The 23,271-nt window shown below is 45.1% G+C and overlaps 1 protein-coding gene across 9 annotated transcripts in view; it reads right to left on the bottom strand.

Moving 5' to 3' along the window:
* The window catches only part of adgrb2 (adhesion G protein-coupled receptor B2), a 158,497-nt gene that overhangs the window by 102,258 nt on the left and 32,968 nt on the right, over positions 1–23,271 (bottom strand). The gene's annotated exons all lie outside the window — the stretch shown is intronic.

The raw sequence follows: 23,271 nt of genomic DNA, 5'->3' as shown, positions 1-23,271 counted from the left end.
TCCATGATTGGGGTCACCCTGAGTAACCGAAGGACACATTTGAACAATGTCCTGAGTTTACAAATCAGTGCACTCGGAGCGTATTCCCCGACGCACCCACGGTGAGGCGGTGGCGATTTTGGAGCGGGAAGGAGAGCTCTAGTGTTCACGGTCTCGGTTTTTGTTGGAAGGGAATTTGGACTCACAGACTGCACGTCACACACACACTGAGTAGCGCATTTAAATATTTAAAGTGTTTTAGTGCGGAAGTGATTCAGTTTCCGTCACGTATTCGGGACACGCGGCGTATCTTTTGCGTCACCTGAGACTGTCAAGTGGTTCAGAAATGATGATAGTTAGAGGAGGATGTGTGCTAGATCATAGGTTTCCACACCGCTGTACCACTTGAGAGTATGAGAGCTTCAAAACATTTTTTTTCCCTGCTCCATAATCAACACAAACGTACACCTTCAATCAACTTTGACACATATTACAAATTCAGGCTCACAGACACATGACTTGAGACTGTCGAATCTGGTTGAAGACCTTGTTTTTGTGGTTTTGGTTTACGTATAATATGCAGGGTGCCACATCTTGTCCACGCCAAGAATTTTCGCAGGCTTTATTCACCCAAAAATTAAGCTTGTGTCAAGTTAGTGAATAGTCATGCTTGAAGGAGCAAAAAATAAAATAAAAAAGACTTGAATGGGAACTTGCTGTATTGAAAACGAGAAGCGCCTTTCAGATCTTCAAAATACAACAGACACTTTTTTTTTTTTTTTTTTAACGAGCGTAGGAATGTTTTGAATCATCAGTTAACTTCCACACGAGGCGTACGCTTCTTTTAAACCGCATCTTTGTTCTTTATATCCTCACAGTGAGGCAAGGTTGCGTCTTCAGAGAAAGTGTCCCGCTTGTTCATAAAACACAGCATTATGGTACTTCAGTGAATTGGTGAAAATGTGTCAAAGCATTCCAGCACTGAGCAAAGAGCAAAGAGGCAAAGAACTGTGTTGATTTTAACATGTGAAGAGACCACCCCACAATGGGTTGGATAGGAAGGGTTCTCGGTCACCAAGGCCAAGGTCAAGATGAAGGCAGCAAACCGTCTCATTCAGGTTGTGCACAACGAATGAGTTTTTGTCACGTTCAAGGGCGGTGTGAAAGCTTGAGTTCGGTGAAAGGTCTTTGTCAACACAAGTTCACCGTTCCAGCCTAAGTGGTACTTCAGTATTTTATATTGCTAGAGTGCTGCTTAATAGGTTGGAAAACCACCAGTGCTGCACAGAATTCCCAGATATCATTACAGTTTGACCCTCTTTACACCCTTTTTCAGCAAATGTAAGACACATTCAAGCGAGTTACAAAAAAAACATGTCTTTAATATAAGAATATGCAAATATGTAACTGATCATTGAGGTTTTGAAGAAATGTCATGATAATCGTTTTTTTTTGTGGAAAATGGATGCATGGATGGACGGATGGATGGATCTTACATGCGGCGTTAGCATCATTGCTACTTGCAAATGTGACGGATCAAGAGATGACACGATCGATTGCCGCTTTCATCCGGTGGCTGCCGGCTAGTTATTATTAGCGACTCATGCTTTCCACTTGATCACTGGTGCCACCTGTTCAAACGATTCAACAGGTTTCTTGCATTGGCTTGTTGACAACAGCTTCCTCCTCCACGTCGGCCTGCAGAAACCGCTAGGGAAGGAACGTCTCTCGTCAAAATTCGGAAGTGCGCGTTTCGCTTGATGTACGTTTGGTCAAGATGTTGCTATAACTTTGTTTTTCTGCTGCTTTTTTAATTCATTGGCGGATTCTGTTTAATTCAACTCGCAAAACAATGTTTGGAGGACTGCGATTGGCTTGAGTCGCGCACGTTTCCGCCACGTCAACTGGAGTAGTTCTTCTGCTCACAGCTTGCGAGCTGTCTCCGCGGAGGACCGCTATTATAGTCGACCACCAAAATTGTCAGTCCAGTATCGCCGTAGAAACCGCAATGACAATCTGCGCATTGTTGTTTTCAAGAGCTCTTTAGCATGGCGACTACTAACGGGCTACATTTACTCTGTTGTCGTTAGTCGATTGACCAAAGTTACTTTTGGAATGAATTGTACCTGCAAGAGTGGTTAAAATTCAACATACTTTATCTTGAGTATTTTTGTGAGGCAATAAAAGCAATTTGCCCGTTTCACTTTGAGCTATTGCTCGTGTGAACTATTTGTGCTGGTTTGTCAAGGTGCTCTGGGCTCCATTTCTCATGCCTGATGTTATTTTATTAAGATTTAATTTACTCGCCTTCGAGTTAAAATGATATCAGAAGTCATTCACCCGTATCTTATTGCTTCATTATTTTTTATTCACTGAATATGCCTCGATTCTTCCTGGAATAATGAATGACAAAGTATTTTCCTTTTGCTTGAGTCACGTTGCTCTGAACGCGCCGTGCGCTTTCTTGAGTGCAATTTTGAGCCACTTGAGCCGCCTCCGTCTGACAGTGAACCCGCCAAGTTCTCCGCTAAAAAGGGGGAGTCTGGTTTAAGCTTATCTGTTGTTAGGTATGTTCTGAAAAGTCAAAAACGTAATCTCTTCACCCACGTCGACCGCAACGCGTTACCGGATAACCCCATTTCGATTTACGCTAATGTTTGCAAGCCTGCGCACGCCGGCGTGTACGCAGGCATGACATTATAAAGAAGGGATTCGCTTTTGCTTTAGTGGGATGTGACTGCATGCGCATGTGTGTCACATTGCATTCCATTCAAACACTCAACAGATGCTGACCTTTTGTTTTTTTTGCCCCCCAACAAGACAAAGTTAAGGGTGTGAAGATGCCTGAGCGAGTTTGGTGGCGTTTGCAAGGCCAAGCCTGACACATGCTTCGGTATTGGCTACATTATGTTCTGCTAAAACATTTTAGCATCAAATTTACATGGAAAGGGCACCAGACCCCCTCCCCCAACCCCCCAACAACTTCCACCGGTTTATTGGCCTCTCTCATGGCGAGCAAATAAGACTTTTTCAGGTAGTACACATTTGACACCCGATGACCAAACCATAACCTCTTAATAGACTTGTTAAAATTGCCCGTGGCACTTTTTGAGTGTAAAACTTCACATGATCACCGTCAGTTTTCGCGATATTTGGGGCTGCTCAGGGCGCTCTTTGTGAGGGGTCATAACACGCTGCCATTCAAGCTACGACTGCCACACAATGACGGCGACCTGAGTTGAATGCCGCTATCTCTCGCTCGACACCTGGAATATACAGGTAGTGTATAACATGGTTTTCATGTTTGTTCAAACCCGGACTGGTCGATGTACCAATAAATAGTCCATCGTGAAGTTCTTACAAGGAGACAGACAAATGTTTGCACTCTCGAGACCGAAGATGATGTGGAAAAAAAAGTTGTGAAAACTTGAAAAGCTCAATCCTCATCTTAGGACTTTTGCTTTCCGGCGTGGCCCCGAAACTCTTTTGTCAATCCAAACAGGCTAGCGTCGTGCCAAAGTGTGCTGAAACCGTCTTATCGTGTCTTGATTATGCGCTGGACGGCTTTTCACGGCAAAGACAAACATCCGATGACTCATCTTGTCGCTTGGAGTGTATTAACCAATGAAGACAAGGCTAAAAGGAGACGGAGCGCTGAGCCAGACCCAAAGAGGGATATTCTTTATTTTGCCCTCCTCCGAGATAACATTAATGTCAAGGTGGAAGAGGGGAAGAAGACATCCAAGCCAATGAATATTTATTGTGCCCACAGTAAAGTGCTGCTTTAGAGTGAAGTGGGACAGAATGGAGCTGAAGACAGCACTTTAGGGCCTGTTCTTGCATGTATGAATATTCATTGTTCATTGTCCCAAAAACTATTTACTTAACGCTTTTGGCTTCTTTTCATCCGTAAAATCTGTGTTGGGTTTACCTATGCATGGCTTGGCATGTAATGTTAACTGGACTTCTCATAGGTCTCGGACAAGATATGGTCTTCATTTTATTTTATTATGTGTGTGTGTATGTGTGTGTGTGTGTGTATATATATACAACTTAAAAATGATCATGTTTACATTATAAGGCATAATTATTATTCCCAATCAGTCCATTTCTTAGTCGTTCGCTGTATTTTAGTTTAGTCCACATTTGCTGTACAGTAGAATAACACTGTTTGAAATGAATGAAAAGAAAAAAAACTCTCCGTTCATAAAATGTTTACATATCCTGATGTAACTACAATTGTCATCGTTGCCAGTACCGGTGCTCCAACATAGCATTGCAGAGATGAAACCAGACTCCAATAAAACTTGGATTTAATCAGGCAATTATAGCTTGCAACTCTGCTTTAAGAACAAAGAAGGGATTGATCAAAGAGAAATAGAAGTGAGCTAAACCTGTTCCAGATTCTAAATTAGGCGTATCAAAAATACCACTTGAAAGAGAGAAAAAGAAGCCCCGTCAAGGTTTACTCTGCAGTCACCCATGCGGCAGTGAGTAGAATGCGCAGTAAGTTATTTACTTGAATGAGACACAAATCAATCGTGCGATTTTGTCTTCAGGGTGATGTATCGTAATCAAAACAATGCAAAGCTAATTTCAGTGCTTTATGTGACTACAAACTGCAGGGAAGGGAGGAAAAGCAGGTGTGTGTGTGTGTCGGGGGTGTGTGTGAGCTTCTTTGGCAGTTCGACAGCCTCTGCATGTCAAACCGCATCCATTTGCCAGTGTATCCGCATGTGTTGTGCGTGAATGAGGGTGGGGGAAAATATGCGCCCATTACATGAATGTATGAAGAGAAAAAAATAATACATGACAGGACAGGTTAGGTGAGTGAGAGCCCGTCATTTCGACAGCATTGCCAGTTTTTACTTTCTGGCAAAGCACGAGATTAAATGCTGGAATAACTTGTTGATGTTTTGACTAATTTGGAGCTAACAAGCTAATGCTGCTCACTGATCCAAAGTAACCAGAGACAGGATGTGATTTTTATCTGTCCAGCTGGGAAGCAATCAAACTTCATCAATGCATTTGTGTGTGTGTGTGTGTGTGTGTGTGTGTGTGTGTGTGTGTGTGTGTGTGCGTGTGTGTGTGTGTGTGTGTGTGTGTGTGTGTGTGTGTGTGTGTAGTTATTTCGCAATCGTAACATCTCTCGCTCTCCAGCTACCGTGGAGCAAGCGGACATTTTTTTTTTTCTTCAAGCATTGCCAGGCAGGGTATTTATTTCATTCTCTCCTCGTCGTCTCGGTTGCCTCTTCTTGTTTTTGGGACTGAGGATCAAGAGGAAAGAAGGGAGCGTTGACTGCTGCAGCTACCTTCTTGTATTGTTCAATATTTATGTATTAAAGCCAAGCAAGGATGGTAGGACGAGTGCTCGCGAAGGATGTCATAGTTATTACTGTAACGATCGGTTGTTTTTCTTAAGGCAGACATCAGTAGTCTGAAGGTGACTGAAGGCTCTTGGGATAAACTATGGATCGTGTTCTGACGTCGACACATTCTGCTGGTTGAACATAGTAGACGTACATCTGTTATTTTTTTTTTCTTTTTTCAGAAATCGCCATTTTGAGGATAAGGACAGATGTAAAGTGGATGCGACTCAGGTACCGCAACATGTCACTAAGATAGGGAGCTGTCCAATCCGAGTTTCCCCTGTGGGGCTCATTAACAGCTCACTCTGGTTGTATCGGTGGGTCAGATATTGAATCAATAAACGCACAAGCGTCGAGTGCGCATGCCTCGAACCTATTGAGATCTGCCGTGTCAGCAAAAAGTGCACCGAGACCTTGAAGGCAACATCATTTCAGCAACATGTGTCTGTCCGTGTGATGGCTGTCAGGCGGGAGTTATTTGAGTGGCATTGGAGAGGCACGCCGTTCAAAAGCGAGAGTGAGAAGCATGACTCTATGAAGGTCGTTTTTAAAGACAGCTTCTGCCCAGCATACCGTTCCTATCAAATATAGATTGCATAATCCTGCACCATGTCAACATTATAGAAGATATGTTGCACTGTCAGATCGTCCCTGATTCGGGAGTTGACTTTTCCAGTCAAGTCTCCGCTCTCTAAACTTGAATGCCATTCGCCTCCACTTTTTCTTGTTTCTTTTTGCAGTGTTCACCTTTTCTCGTTCAATTTGATTGCTGCCTTGAGGTTAAAAAATTAAAAATAAAAATCTACACCATGCCTTCTCTCTCGGGTTGAAGCGTGTGCATGTCATCTCTATCCAGACCTGTCTTTCAGTGCACATGCTTCACTATGCCTCACGCATGATGGATATATTGAGAAAAATGAGCGAGGGGGGGGGATAACTTGGCATTGCTTGGGACTGGCATCGGTTTGTATTCCTTGAGCCCCAAACTCAAATATTGAGCCTGCCTATTTGACAAATGCTTTGAGAAACGCAAAAAAAAAACGAGCCAGTTGATGAAAAGCCAACATCAAGCACCCACAATCGAATGAAAGGGAAAACGATTTGAGTAAGACTCAAAATATAAGCAGCAGAAATAGGCTGAACCTTAAAAGGGGAACAAAACAATAAAAAATTCATCTACTGCATTGAAGTCAGCTACCCCGTTCATAAAGTCATGCAAGAAGTGAAAAACGGCCTCATGTTTATCCGTCGCACTGTTTCACAACCAAGCAAGTTGCGTTTAGTGAAACCGAGAGGGACTATAATGTCTCCAGCTACGGATGCTGTGTGTTCGGGGTTCGGGAACGCAGGCTCGTATTCCATTGGCAGGTTTATTTATTGTGGTCCTTCGGCATTTACACACAACAACAAACGTGGGGGAATACGGGCAATCTGTAATGATGTCGTTTTACGACACGATCAAAACTGTCTGCGTCGGGAGACGGAAGAAAAGTCGAAAAAAAGAAAAGTCAACATGGGTCACTCGCGTTCAGCACTCAGCGCTTGACACGAGGTGCGTTCAATGTCCGTGCACAGTGTAGGACATTGTAAGAATCAAGGTAATACTCAATGAATTTTAACAACGCCAACAACTACTAAGAATAAAATAACACGGGCTTTCTAGCGCTTCGCCTTAGTGGCTGGGTACCTGCTGCAGAGATTGCTAATCAGAACTGGCTGACGGTTCTCACGTGGTTGCAGTCGACCAAGTTGAACATGGCGGCGTGCGAGTGTTCAACTCTGAATGAACGAATGTACATCGACCTCTCAGGGAATCTGTGACAGCAAGTTCCCTCCTCTGACTGGGCGTTGGCCAGTTCATTATTTAATGGTGCGTGGGCATGACAGAGTGAAGTTCCGCTGCTGTGACGTCAGGTCCTCGAAATTTCTGCCTGATGAAGTAACGTTGGTTAATTGATTCATCTTCTATTTGAAGCTCAGTCGCAGCTTTCTGGCATGAGTCGGCCCTCACCCTTTATAGAAGTTGTCAGCCCCTTCATTCCATCATCGGCTAGTTCGACCACATGGGGGGGGTCAATACAGCCAGCACAGCTTCCTATTTAATTCTAATTCGACTGCTGAGTGACAGTTTGTGTTATTTTCCACAAACTGGACCTCAAGAAAAACAATCATGTGGTGATGGATCACCACGATTGTCCAACGGTTGATTTTTTTTTTTTTTTTTTTTTTATGGCAGGAAATAAACAACGCCTCGTGGATGCCAGGAATCAAATCAATCCAAATGCTAATGGTATACTTTGGAAGGGGAAAAAAAGGTTCTCAACAGGTGAGGGCAATGCGCGTTTTCCATCTTTATTAATGACGCGCGGATGAAAAAGAGAATAAACTTAGTTGTCACTTGAGTCTCGTGGAATTCATAAAATTGGAGACATTGATTGAAGGCCTTTACACGAGGGAGAGGCCGTTCTCGAAAAAGATGGGGTGGGGGGGGGCATCCTCGCGCCTTCGCTCCAGGCACATTCAAAAATGAGCACTTTGGCATTTTTATTCGTTGCCTGACCGATTGTGGTTGTTTAAAACGCTGTAGGCGCTGATTCGCACAAGCGTGCCATTAAAAATGGATGCAGCGCAAAGCCATCTCCGGCCGGTTAACGACGCTTATATCCAATATATATTGTCCGTCGTAATTCGAACAGCTAATGTCAGCTTGCTACTGTCTTTGAAGGAGATGAGCATGCGTGACAAGACTGCGAAGGGGGAAATTTGTGTAGCGCGAAGCAAAAACCAAGATGGTGTTTTTGCACAAAACGCGGTGATTTAAAAGGATATTAAGATGGAGTGGCCAACATCAAACCGCAAGAAAATAATTTTCAAAGCACATGAATTATTGAGGTGATGCAAAGATTGAAGTGTAAAGCGTGGGTGCCACTCGATGAAGATCAGGATTCTGTGATCATTAAAAACCGGGATCATTAGCAGATCCCTTCCGCGGACTTTGGCCTTTCCGTCACTTGGGTAGAGGCGAATCTTGATGTCATCAATCTATTAAACTTTGTTCCAATACTTTTGCGGCTCATCTCTGCGCCATCTGTCCATTCATTTTCTCATCCGCTTCTCCTCACGAGGCGTGCCGGAGCCCATCCCAGCCGGCTTCGGGCAGTAGGCAAGTAGGAAAGCAGAGTACCCGATACGAGTACCCGAAGAAAAGCCAGGCGGGTACGGGGAGAACATGCAAACTGCACACAGGAAGGCCCAAAGCCAGAATCGGACTCCGCACCTCCGTACACTGTGAGGCGGACGCGCTAAGCAGTCGGGCACCGTGCCGCCTCGTCTCTACTTCTAACTCCAGTCTCGCTTTTTGATTCTTTTCGCTGATGAGCGACTTGTACTTTGTCACATGGCATGTAAATTGATTGATTGATGTCACTGCAGAATGGAATGATGGCAATGTGAACCACTTAGCAGCAGATGCCCTTCGTCGTATTGGACTCCCTGTTTATGTTCACATGAGCACAAGGTGGAAAAAAAAAAAACAGCCACAAACAGTGCTCTCAATTCAAATCTCTCATATCTTGTACATAACACATTCAATCCCCAAGATTAAGATTCCACTAATTAAAATCGACAAATGCTTACGAGATACTAATTGACTGTGCCCGCTTTTTCCCAAAACGCTAATCACCATGAAGGCTTTCCGTAAGCGTTGCGGACCTTTCTCCAAGTCGAGCCATCGAAGCAGAGTGTGAGGAAAGAAAGTCGGCAACGTCAAATCTAATCCAATTACAGACGCGGTGAAAAACACGGCACAGGTTCCCCGTGGACAACGGCGTGCAAACACCAATCCTGATTGCGATGGCAAGCCTTCAAACAACATTCCGCCTCCCGTCGGAGCAGAGCAAAAACAAAGCTCGCTCCCGCTGGACTTTCGGTATTAGGCTGCGGAGAAAGTTGAGGTGAGGTGGTTCGCATCCGAACGCAGGCCAAGTCATTTGCCGCTGGAGAACGGGAGATGAACGACAAAGAATCCAGAGTGAAGCGAAATTTTGAGGACTTGAAAGTTAGAAAAGCGCTCTGCAGGTGAATGTCCACTTCAGATTCCAGAGGTTTTATTACGGATATTTCAGCGACATAAAGCACTCCTGAGAGTCCTCTCGGAAGTGCGATGAAAATCAAATGAACCTACTTACCGCTTGAAAGATTGAGCCAACCGCTGAGCAAGGAGAGACGAATCCTTCGCCATGTGACTGAATGTGGCGCCGCTTGTGCGCGTGCGAATTAAATTAGCATGTGGCGCTTTTGTTCGGATCCGCTCTGTCCGCGTTCAACTTACCGTGTATTTATAACTCTTTGAAAAGTCTGAGTATTGAGTGAAAGAGTCCGGACAACTCCGGGAGAACCTGGACAAACGCATCGGGGGGTGGGAGGGTGGAAAGCTTGCTTACTTGATTTAATTGCCAATTATCTTAGCGCCTCGCTCCCTCGGCGCGCTACAGAGCTACCAAGTCGGAAAATAATCATCGGCTCAAACAAAATGTGTAAATACTCCCACAGGGATGTGACCGACTCGCGCGTACGCAGCCGCGGAATTCAAACACCCGAGGCGCGCTGGCGCAACACGTACAGCGAAGCTCGAAAGCGCATCGCGTACGCAGGTGCTTCAAGAAGAAAACCTCGTGACTTGTGTGAAAGTGCGGGAGAACGCAAGTGACAGGTGCGTTCCTCTCCTGCCCCGGCGGGTCTTCTGAAGTGGCCCGCTTGAAAGTTGGTGACGCAAGAACGACAGAGGCGGGGAGGGAAGCGGGATCGTTGGAAGTTCAAAATCTGTCTGAGGACGTTCAAAAGGAACAGTCGGAGGTGCAGTCGGGCACGGCGACGAGTCGACGATGAGGCGAGTTAAAGAGAAAAAAAAGAGAAGCGTCACATTCAATATGCCTCGGAGATTCAAGAAAAATGTGAGGAAAAAGCTTTGAGAAAAGCAAATACAAAGGCTCTCTTATCAGAGCGGATGCGCATCTCAAAAAATCGGATTAAATGGAAAAAAAAAACCAAACAAACGTGAGTTCAAAAAGGAGCTTGATGTTGGATAAACAGATTTTAAATCCGCAACTTTGTTTAAATGCAAAGTCCCTCCTGCTGAAGAAGGAGAAAGCCTTTGAGGGGGAGAGGTCACCCGCTTTCATGCCAATTTGCCTTTATTAACAGCCGGGGGGAAAAGACGCGGCGAGAAAGAAGAAAGAGGGTGGAGGAGAGAGTTTCTCGGAATTAAAAGGAAGCTATTGATGTCTCTGGCTCGAAGGTCCTCGTTTTCCCCCGGCTTCCGAGTTCCCATTTTTGCACACTGCACTCCGATAAAATAAATGAGGAGGTTCGGGGGAGGCGAGGAAAAGCAGTTGCAAAAGATGAGAAACAACGTGGCACTCGGGAGAGCACGCTGTGGTGTACAAACCTGGATGCCAAACGTGCCCCATTTGGGGCGGCGCTACATTTTTAACAGCAATATCGATTTCTGCTCAATGAGAAAAAAAACAAAAAACTTGGCAGCTTCAACTGATATGACCGAGTGATTTTCTTCCCAAATGTATTGGCTTTCGTCATCCTGCAGTTTCCTATTTAAAAATGCCGATGTCGTAGAGAACCCGGTGGTGGATTTCATGCCCTGGCTCTGTTTTGCTCCTTTCCAATCCTCTCTTGGGCCCGCTTCCTTTCATCTTGATTCCTCCCCTTGGCCCGCGCTGGGTGAGACTTGTCAGTTGGAAAAGGCTCTCCGAGCACCACCTGTCAAGTCTCCTATTTGTCTTTCTCTCGCTCAATTCACGTCTCTTTCTCCAAGCGGGATATCCGAACTTCACGTCAAGGAGGGGGGCAGCTTTACTGGACACCGAGAGAAGGGAATTACGCAAGTTGTGGTCGTTCTTTGACAGGAGATACTAAACCATTTCAGGTCGCGGACAAGTCTTCGAGGTCCGACAAATACATTGCTGTATATTCGAAATTGACAGTGAATATAAAAAGTTGTAGACATTTACATATTTTAGGCATGTAAAATCGGATTAAATGGAAAAAAAAAACAAACAAACGTGAGTTCAAAAAGGAGCTTGATGTTGGATAAACAGATTTTAAATCCGCAACTTTGTTTAAATGCAAAGTCCCTCCTGCTGAAGAAGGAGAAAGCCTTTGAGGGGGAGAGGTCACCCGCTTTCATGCCAATTTGCCTTTATTAACAGCCGGGGGGAAAAGACGCGGCGAGAAAGAAGAAAGAGGGTGGAGGAGAGAGTTTCTCGGAATTAAAAGGAAGCTATTGATGTCTCTGGCTCGAAGGTCCTCGTTTTCCCCCCGGCTTCCGAGTTCCCATTTTTGCACACTGCACTCCGATAAAATAAATGAGGAGGTTCGGGGGAGGCGAGGAAAAGCAGTTGCAAAAGATGAGAAACAACGTGGCACTCGGGAGAGCACGCTGTGGTGTACAAACCTGGATGCCAAACGTGCCCCATTTGGGGCGGCGCTACATTTTTAACAGCAATATCGATTTCTGCTCAATGAGAAAAAAAACAAAAAACTTGGCAGCTTCAACTGATATGACCGAGTGATTTTCTTCCCAAATGTATTGGCTTTCGTCATCCTGCAGTTTCCTATTTAAAAATGCCGATGTCGTAGAGAACCCGGTGGTGGATTTCATGCCCTGGCTCTGTTTTGCTCCTTTCCAATCCTCTCTTGGGCCCGCTTCCTTTCATCTTGATTCCTCCCCTTGGCCCGCGCTGGGTGAGACTTGTCAGTTGGAAAAGGCTCTCCGAGCACCACCTGTCAAGTCTCCTATTTGTCTTTCTCTCGCTCAATTCACGTCTCTTTCTCCAAGCGGGATATCCGAACTTCACGTCAAGGAGGGGGGCAGCTTTACTGGACACCGAGAGAAGGGAATTACGCAAGTTGTGGTCGTTCTTTGACAGGAGATACTAAACCATTTCAGGTCGCGGATAAGTCTTCGAGGTCCGACAAATACATTGCTGTATATTCGAAATTGACAGTGAATATAAAAAGTTGTAGACATTTACATATTTTAGGCATGTGACAACAACAAAAAAAAAAATCTTAAGATTGCATCAAATCGTTTCACTTTGAAATAAATCAAGATACAAATCTAATCGCCTTTTGCCGGAGAGATATATCTCACGAGGAAACGGCACGTTTACGTTACGGACAAGTTCGTCGAAATGCATGTAAAATGACAACAAGATGACGATACCACCCATGATACCTTCTCAAACGGAGCTGTACCAAATCCAATCGTAATCCCACCGAGTCGAACCAAATCGAATTGTTCCGCTTTCAAATTTGTTTTGTTTTCTTTTTTTTTCCCCAGATCTAAATCAAGATACAGATGTAATCGCCTTTTGCCGGAGAGATATATCTCACGAGGAAACGGCACGTTTACGTTACGGACAAGTTCGTTGAAATGCATGTAAAATGACAACAAGATGGTGATACCCTCATGATACCTTCTCAAACGGAGCCGTACCAAATCCAATCGTAATCCCACCGAGTCAAACCAATTCGAATTGTTCCGCTTTCAAATTTGTTTTTTTTTTTTTTTCCCCAGATGTTAATGATTTTATGTTCCAATGCAGCTGAACGTCAGGGTTGTCACACAATACTCCGTCCATGTCGCAATATACAATGAAATGAAAGCGGAAATGGGGGGGCATGACAAAAACTTCCTTGAGAGTATTCCTTCAAGGTTCAACATTCAAGCGGGACGACGTGATTATGCGTGAGTGCGACCCCGATTTCCATCCTGCATTTCCCCCCCGAGTAAAAGCCTTGACTGCGCAATTGTCTGTTGACATCGTTACTTCGCAATTTATTAGCCTGCAGATTGCAGAAATGATCATCGATGTATGCTCGCTGGCTGGAGACCTGCCGCCCGTCGAAAATGACTTTTCGAAGCAGCATCTTGACTCAATAGAAAGACCCTGACATCCCCAGGTGGACAAAATTCTCCCCTGGAGGGTCAGTGATGTTTAGTTCCCAACATCCCTCACTGCGGCAATTCACTCCCCTTCCTCACAAATGTTTGGATGCCCCGGGGATATTTTGGTGCTCATAAAAAAAGATGAAGTATGCAAGTGTATTAAAATGGGCAACTTCCCATGTGGTATGAAATCTCACTTTGCCCCGCCCCCAACCCCCCCCAACCCCGACTTGCATCAGCCACACATACACGAACAGGCACACGATGCAGGCACATGGAAGTACATCATACAGTAAATTTACCACACCAACGCCTGCCCCGAGCCATGACATTAATAGCTACGTTAATGCAGCAAAAATGCGAGCGCGTCGGCGGGAAGGCAAACAGACGCTCAAGATCATATACGACTTCCCTCCAAGACATTCCAAAGTCAATAATCTCCCATAGCATTGGGATCATGTGGCATATATCACACACACACACACACACACACACACACACACACACAAATGCATACAAGCACATAACAAGGCATCGTAGTGATTGTTTCTGCCTCATTCCGTAAAAGTTTTTCTTTTTTTGTCACATCCAAAAGGTGGGAGGGTTGAAGCAGAGTGTCTGTTGACACAAAGTACAGGTTTACTGTTATGCACTTTATTTTGGAGTCGGCCAATCCTCCATCAGGCGTCTCCAGTTGGTCCAGAATGCTGCTACTCGCCTCTTGACTGGTACTCGTAAGGGGGAGCGCGTAACTCCTGTTCTGGCATCCCTTCACTGGCTCCCGATACATTCTAGAGTTCTTTTGCAGATCCTATTATTTGGTTTCCAATCTTGACCTGACCTATCTGAGCTGCGTGTCTCAGGTCTGTGGACCAGACACTATTCGAGATACTGAGAACTAAGGGGAGGCTCATTGGGGCTGGAGCCTTTTCCGTTGATGCTCCCTCTTTTTGGAATGAACGATGGGCAAGCCCGCTCGATCCCCATCTTTAAAACTCATTTTTATTCTTTGGCTTTTGACTCAGCATGAGACCTGGAGTTTGACTGGTTTTGTGCTTTCTTCTGTCTTTGTTCTGAATTTCGTGTTTTGTTGTTTTTTGTGGTTTGAATTATTCCCTGCTCCATGTACGGCGGTGGTTATTTGAAAGTGCTCTGTAAATACAGTTAAGTGGAGTTGAGGTCGTGAAAGCTCAGCAGAACTTTGCTTTCACTCGCGCACAGGTCAAGGCCAGCGAGTGAGTTTTACGCCTCTCTGAGCTTGAACGCCGTAAAACTTGAAATTCGTTCTTCAAAAGCGCCGTGGAAAAACTTGAGAGCCTATTGCAAAGTCGGATTCCTTGTCTCTCCTCTTCAAACTTCAAAGCAAGACGTCGCAAAAGATGAATACGGTGAACTTTTCCTCTCTGAGAAGAGGAGATGGGAAGTAGCTCTCCGGCACAACATTGAGCAGCCATATAGTCAGATCAGTCGCAGTTAAAATGTAGGTAAACACACTGCCTGCGCGTCAATGCAGGAGCCGCAGGCACTGAAAGCTGAGCCACTTAAGTACACGTACATTCACTGTAGCAGACGTTCCACTTGCATTCATTCAAACATTCCCCCGGCAATCCAAGGACCACAACAGCTGTATTATATGTATTTAAGACTGTTTTTCTTTTTTTAATTTCTTTTTAATTTCTACCACACGGTCGGGATGGAAAAAAAGCAGTCTGGCAATGTGGCCGTGCCAAATGTAAAAGGAGTAGTAGGACATACCTGTATGCTTGATACACATGCACCACCTTCAGTGGTATCATCCATTTGCATTATGGCTGAACTGCCCGTCAATGATGGAGAAATGCTCACAATTTGAGTGTGATTAGCAAAACGATCAATGACTCTCACGGCCATTGATTTGTTGCTGGTTACGAGCCGGATGAGTGGTGAGGACATAAATTCAGAGCTGCAGATATTCAAATGAGTCCAAAAAAAAGAAAAAAAAGTAACCACATAGTACCTCAAGCTTATTGGCAACCAAAGAAGCGCTTGCTCTCTCTCGCTCATTGCCGACTAATGCGTGGGAGAAAAAAAACAAAACAAAGCAATCCATAAATGCCAAAATGTACTTCCTAATGCAGGAGGCTAATATGTAGAATCCGATTACAAGAGCGAGTGGGAGTAAAAAGGGCAAGTGTGACCGACACGCTGTATTTCTGATACTGTAAATTCTTGGCACCATTCCACTAATGGACACATCTTGGCGATGAAAAAAAAAAAAAACAACCTATGATGGTCATAGTTGCCTTTGTTTGTTTGCTTTTACTTGAGTATTTTTTGGAAGTTTGAAGGAATGTGGTGCAGCTATCGCACGGCAACGGCTTCCGTCCATATTGGCAAACACTGATGATGGATAGTACACTAATACAATCTGCTGAAATGTTGCACAGTTTGTTGCCACTTTTACAAAGTTTTGGCGATGCGCTCCATGCCAGACAAAGCCCGTTAGCTTTATTTGAGGAACAGCGCTGTGGAAGACCGCGAGTATGCCTTTGAATAAAACGGAGAAGGCAAACAACTGAAACTTTGCCCCGTCATATGAGCTTGTAATATTGCACCATTAAAAAAAAATGTTTAAAGCGTTCGTTCCTCACAGCCATAAAGACACAAAAAGGCAAGTGCTGCACCGTATCTCCGACTGCGTTTTCTTATTGTTTAAGGAGCTCAGGACTCTGGGAGGACTGCGCTCCAATTGTCCCTTTTATTTTTGGTCAATAAAGTAAAGCCTTTATTTTCTCCTCAACCAAAATTCCTGTTCCTAGACACAAATCAGGCAAACGTTATGGAATTGCTACAAATTATTGATCGCCGTCGTCCGTGATGAGAAGACATTGTTTGACGGAGGGCTGAAGTTTGTTTTTCTCAAATTCACATCGAGAGCAGATTTCTCCATATTCATATTCTGCGAAAAGTGAGGGGAATTTAAATGAACCGAAATTGTACATTTTAGTCGGCATAGTCAATACATCAAACTGGAGCGGCCATAAGGCGGCCAAGCGTGTCAAAGTCGATTTCATATCCCACCTTGAGATGTGCTCGGATTGAAATTTCATCAGCATCGTTCATGATTTAGAAGGAGACTTTTGGGAGAATTGGGCGTCTCCTGAACGTGGAAATATTTTGGTTTCGAGCATTCAAAGAAGAAGCGTAGCCGGATGCAAAGGATGGACAGCTGTCAGCGGCGGACTGGATGAATTCAAACGAAGCCCCAAAGTGTGACCGGTGGCTCGGCATTAAAGACTTAGGAGACTCTGTGCCCGTGGGCAGCGAGCTTTCTCCAAGAGGCGAGGGGATTAGTTAGAGAAGGGATTAATGGCGCATCCCTCACTTGAGAGGCTAATCAAATATCTACCCCTCTCATCTCGCTCATACCGCCATCCGCTGGCGTCCCCCCTGTTTGCTCAGTCGGGACAAGCTGTAAAGCGACATCAACCGACATCGCTTGAATGGGGCTCGGGTTGCTCTGCGCCTAATCGCGGACCCAACCCGGCGCAACCCCGTCGTCTGGTATTCGCATGAGCCTGCCGGCATTTACGTGAAGGGAACCACAAATAGAGGACATTTTTACAGAAAAATATTTTCCCGCACGGGCAGTCGGAAAATTCAACTCTGCCTTTTTGAAAGGTACGAAAGCCCCGTTGATTTCACTTATCACTGATTCTGATGGCGGTTGGAGTTTTCTGGGACGCGAAACTGCGCCGTCTATTACATCCGCGCTCCTTTTAATTCTCTGCTCCGACTTGCTCAGGCGGCGGCTTAGCATTTAGTCATGTGCGCTTTATTGGAGCAAAGGACAATTGATTAAATGACAAACGGCGAGCGGCAATGACATGGAGCACAGCCAAGCGGCGTTCTGACAGAACAATTAGACCGGGGGACATGTTTGAGAGGACATCCATGAAAATACTGCTTTCGCTTCGCAGATGTTAGCTTGCGGTTCCTTCAGAATCGTAGCGTCTGATGCCAATTGCACACGTGATGAAACGGGTTGTGTGTCATCCCTTGATTTTTAGTTTGTCTGTTTTATGTGCTTTCTACTGCCTTCCATTTTAATTTGTTTTATGGTCTGTTGTTGGCTGAATTGTTTTTGCTCATTGTACAGCACTTTGTACGGAACGGCGGTTGTTTTCAAGTGCTCTCGAAATAACGTTGAGTTGAGAGTTGAGGTATTACCAGTGTTCGTGTTTGTCGGAAGGCAACATCCATTACGACGTATGAGCACCGCTTTCGGTGGCAATCGACATTGGGCGTTCGATTCAATTGAGTTTTCTTACATATGTTGAACTGCAGTTTGATGGAATGACACAATTTTAGCCGCAGTACCTTTCCATAAACTGATATTGTTACATAAAACAAGAGGCTAAAATTTATATAACCTAAATTGTGTCATTTAAAAAAAAAAAATAGGCAATGTTTCGGCCTCGCGTTAAACAAGGTTTGCTGCTCCTCTTCGAGCTTCCTCCTCAGGCAATGCCACAAAAAAAACACGAAGACCGTGTCTGTTGCAATAAGTGAGCAAAATTAGTTTCTGACAAGCCTGGAAACCTTTGAAGGGCTGGCAATTTGCTTGTTAATTCTTTGTGATTCCTTTTCAGTGCCAGTGATCAAACAAGTTATTCATGTTGGTTTTAGGCTTTGAGTTCCTTGAAAAAAAACATGTTGCCCCCCCCCCCTCTAAAAGCACAGCTCTGTAGTCTGAAGATTACAGGAGCTGCTTTGCGCATTAATCCCGCAGTAGCCCTCCATTTATATTTATAATAGACGGCTAAATTGTTGTACATTGGTGGCGATAAGCCCCGGCCTCATCATCGGCTATTATACTCTCATCTTACATGCGGCAAAGGAGGCTGGAGTTCGTCTCTGCCCGAGCTTGTGATTGAAGGCACGAGAAGTACGGTGAGATTTGCTGACATTTAGCTCCTTCGTGATGAACAAAGGTAATTAGATCATCTAAAAAAAAAAAAAAAAACTGATCGGAGTGGGGTGAAATATTGCCCAAGTATGGAGCCTAATGGCTCTAAATGGAGTGCCGGAAATCTATTCTGCACGGTAAATAACTAGTGCTCCCAAACTTCATCTCCGGTACTGATGAGTGCAGTGCAGACGGAGCACGCAAATGGGATCACTTCCGGCAGGGTCGACCAAAACTGTATGTCGGTAAATTAAGAGGGAATTACTATGCAGAAGTGTGCGATATTATTCATCCTTATGTTCTATATTTATGGTTTAGTCACAGGTTTCAAAGTCATTTTCGGTGTGGTGAGTTATTGCCCTTTTCCACCGCGCTTGTGTTTCAGGCCAGTGCCCAGGTTAGCTAGCACCAGATCTTTCTTTTTCCACCGCCGACATTGGCTTTAGCTCCGGTGCTTGGAATTGGTGCTGAAGCTCATTCGTCGCGCCAGACTCTTGGCACCATCTACGTCAGGGGGGCGTGGCGGGGTTATCATGACGATCGCTGATGACTCCCTGGTCACACGCAAGTTTTGCACAAATTGTAGAGCGGTGAACAATTGTGTCCCACCAGAAAAGCGATGGCGGATGTGCCCGGATAGCATGCGAGCTCCGACTCGGAGCCAGCCTCGTGATCAGGATTCAGAAAAATGTCAGCGTTTGCTGATTGCATGTCCTTGACTGTTATGTACTACATCCAAGAAGAATCCATGTTATGCTAAGTTGCCTTGCAGATGCTAACAGCTTATTATTATTATTATTATTATTATTATTATTATTATTATTATTATTATTAATAGTGCAGGCGCTGTTGGGTAAACGTTGGTGAAAGCAGTCACGTTTGGACGCTTTATGATGATGTAATGACATCGCCCCTACTTGGCATTTTGCTGGAGGAAAACCAAAGAGCTCTGATACTGGAATTTATATAAAAAAAATAAAAAATAAAAATTAACTTGTGTGGTAGGCCGGGTCTGCCACCCTGGGCCTTGAGTTAGACACTTGTGCTTTACCTGATAAGCTTCCAAAATAATCAGCCAGCTCAATTCAACTAAAACACCTTTAGTTTTGTGTGTGTGTGTGTGTGTGTGTGTGTGTGTGTGTGTGTGTGTGTGTGTGTGTGTGTGTGTGTGCGTGCGTGCGTGTGTGTGTTTCTAAGAATGTACCCTGTGCATACTAAGATACTAATCAAGGGACAATTGCGTTAATGGAATGTGAAATCGACATCAAGAAGCGCAATACAAGTCTGAACAGCAAGCAGGCCAAATGTGACCAATGTACGAAACCCACCGCGGTGATTCGCTAGCCAGGCAGCGCGTCGGGTTGGCTCGCTGTGATATTAAGTCATCTCATATTCTGGAGGCGGGGGAGACTGGCAGAGCTGAAAGTGGAATTTGTCACTAAAACCGTCACTAATGCTAATTCCAGCGGGGCTCATAAAAACGTTAATCTCGAATAACGGCACAAATGCATACAGGCAATGGGAGGGGCTACTTCCTTTGCCCTCTAAGCCCTTGACAGTTGCACTAACTTTTTTTTTTTTTCTTTAACTCGCATTGGTATGTTCACTCAATAGCGGGGCTCTGCAGGAGCCTGCTATCATTCCAGACCCAAATTCGAGCGTATTTTGTCACACAAGTCACACAGAGCGAGCAGACAGAGAGCATATCTGAAAAACGGAATCTTTGTTTTCGTTTTAACATGCGCGATACGTCTCCAACCCAACTGACAGCACTGCTGATATGCGCTCGTGTGTAGACGGCAGAAATAATGAAAATGTGTCTATTGCTATCTCAAGTAAGATTCGCTTGGCCGCATTACACGTACAAACCAACGACGTACGGTAAGCATGCTCTTTTTGATTCGTCGCCGTTGAAGTAAGAACAAGCGCCACCTGTCATGTGAGCTGGGCGAGTGTGACATGACGGCACACGATGGCCGACAAACACTTTGCATAGAGCGTCAATTCCAAGCAACCACTGTGAGAATTGACTGGCTTTTCGCTTCCAATTAGGCTTGGTTACTTTAGACAGCTGCCAAAAAGAACAGCAACCTAGCGCAAATGTCATATTGTAAAGAGTGTGCCTACTAACCAACCCCCCGGACCCATCACAATAAAACACTTGGTTGAGAATTCGGTTCATGTTTGTCCATCCATCCAACCATCCATTTTCTAACGCTTATCGGGTCGCGGGGGCAACAGCCTGAGCAAGGTCGCCCCGACTTCCCCCTCCCCAGCCACTTCTTCCATTTCTTCCCGGGGATCCCAAGTCGTTCGTTCCCAGGGTAGCCGGGAGCTATCGCCTCTCCGGCGTATCCTAGGTTGTCCTCGCGGCCTCTGATATTTCAGTTTTTTTTTTATTCCTAATTACAGTGGTGAGTTTAACTGCAAAATCCTACCAAAGTGCCACGGTTTTACTATGTACGCTTCCTTGCAAGGACTCATCACAGCCGATTCGTGCTATTCATATCAACAATATCGACACAAGTCATCGTTTTTATTCTTCATTAGGTATTTGACATAGTTGTGTGTGTGTGTGTGTGTGTGTGTGTGTGTGTGTGTGTGTGTGTGTGTGTGTGTGTGTGTGTGTTGGCCTCATATTAGATGGATAGTTCTGTTTATACTTTCAAGGGGGGACTGCGGGGGGGGAGAGATTTCGCAGACTAATTGGATGCACAGCACCCCGAGCATGCCTTCGAGCCGATCCACAAAAAGTGTGAAATTGACTGACAACAGAAGGGGAAGAAAGGGCCCCATCAATCCAATTCCGATCATAACTGCAACCGACGTTTTATGATTCATTAGGTATCGTATGGCGAGAATAAGACACGGTCGCTGTGAATGAAGGCCGGAAAAGCTCTTCATGTACACTTCTTCAAAGGGTACAAACTCAATCGGCGGAAGAGAACGTGCCAATCAGAGTTCAGTCGACAGTATCGAGAGCTGAGCCTTGATTGGATGCCACGCTTCGCTCGTGTTGTTAAGCCATCACATATTGTAGCTTCTGGTAATTAAACGGAAAGTCAGCTCGAGTTGGCTCGTGAATGACTTGAACACATTTTCAAAAGGCAGCCCGTAACCATAGCAGCGGATCTGCTCGATGAGAAGAAGCATGCATTGATTATTAGGACATTTAAAATGAAAGCTGAGCGGGACGGAAGTGACAGACCATATCAGAGCAACAAGATTCGTGTACTTTGTGTTGTTGCTCGCTGGCCCGGTCGACTGAACATGTTCCGTTGTTTGGGATGGCACTCGCTCTGCTAATAACATGTTGTGGCTTCACGTCACATTTTCCAGAAATTAATGCCAGCGCGGCCAACGCACTCGCGTTCAAAACCACCGCCAAAGCAAGGGTGGTGAGCTGGAGGGAAACAAAAGAGCGAAAACAAAGGCATCTGACATCTCACAAACACAAATCGTTCTGCATGCCGCACATTTTGCTTCCGAATACTAATGAATTTTCCCTGATGTCGCAGAGGTGAAAGATATAATCAATGCGCGGGATTAAAAAGGCTTGATGAAAAAAAAAAAAAAAAAAAAAGACAGAAACCCTGTTTCATTGAAGATTTTGCACACTCCAAATGTGGCATCTGTGGGAACCAAAAATGGAAGCAACTCATATGGGACACTTGTGAACGAGACAAAGCTGCTAGCGGTTGTTTGTTCACGTATGCGACAAGACGCCTCACTCTGGTTCCTTCGAGGCCCCGGAAAGAATTAACGCCGTCCTAAAGAAGGAAGCGTGAGATGCTGAAATCACCGGAAAATGTGAAGAAACCACCGAGTCTATCCATCCATCCACCCGTGAATTGATTTTATGAAGCGAGTCAGAGGTGTGTCGAGATCCTCCCATCCAGCGTCACGCCATGATGTGTGGTGGATCAAACCCCTCCCACCCCCAGCCTCCCACGTGTCTTTCCACCGGGTCCGTTTCTCACAGGCCGTGGGGTGGCTTGTCGGAGCCGCGGCTTTCTCAATCATCCTATCGTGCCGAACTGTTGTCACAAATGAGTGGAAAGCATCGAGGAAGCAAGCAAGAGAGGAGGACGGCTATCGATTTGATCCGCGACACCGCTGCGAGCAGGTCGGCCTTGTTCAGCGGCCTAACACCCTGAAATAGAACATAAGCAGGCGTGAGTCGCCGAGTGCGCCATGTTTGCGAGTAAACGGCACTTGGGTGGGAGCGGCAGCGTTGCTTTTTGGCAGGTTGCAGTTTTGAGGATCAAGTTAAGGCTCGTTGAACTTCGGCAGGGTTTAGACTTATGATATTACTCGCGTTCACAATTGTTGCCAAAAATGGGTGACACGGAGAACGCAAAATGAGTGAACAGCCATTCACTGGACACACCCAATTGCCTGATTTTTACTCGTGAAGCTTCATTTGGCTCGCAGTTCTTTTTAATCGCTCAAATTTGGCGGCTGTGAGCGACACACTTCCTCGCGGCGTGTTACATTTACAAGACATTTATTTTTCACTTTACATGGGCTTTCATAATTCCCGTCAATAACATTGCCAACCCATTTTAAGCTTCAAAAAATGTGAATCGCCATCACCTCTCTTTTCATCTCCGGCTCGAATGATTCACATCAATCTGATTCAAATCTACTTTGGAGAAAATGTGCTACATTTTAGTTGCAAATGATGACTCAAATCTTGACTTTTTCAGTGCTTGATGGCTATGAGAGAAAAAAAAAAAAAGAATCTCAAGTGCCCCAGTCACAACGATTGAATTGGAAAATACATTTTAATCAGTACAATTTCCTTGCTTGGGTAGTTCATTTTGCTCTCCTGCTGAAAGGGTTCGCGAACACCAAGAGAGTTCCCATTAGCCTGGTTCTCGAGTAACACTGCCAGTCCCATTTGTGAGCGCGAGATTGACAGCATCTGATTACACTCGGGGGGGGGCTGGTGTATTCCTTGAAGGTGCACGGCCACTTTTCCATGAGGTGCACTTCTCTTCGGGATT

Source organism: Hippocampus comes, unplaced genomic scaffold (genome assembly GCF_001891065.2).
Source record: "Hippocampus comes isolate QL1 unplaced genomic scaffold, H_comes_QL1_v1.1 scaffold12, whole genome shotgun sequence".
Taxonomy (NCBI): Eukaryota; Metazoa; Chordata; class Actinopteri; order Syngnathiformes; family Syngnathidae; genus Hippocampus; species Hippocampus comes.
Note: the sequence above shows the minus strand (reverse complement) of the source record. Positions and strands in the feature narration are given on the sequence as shown.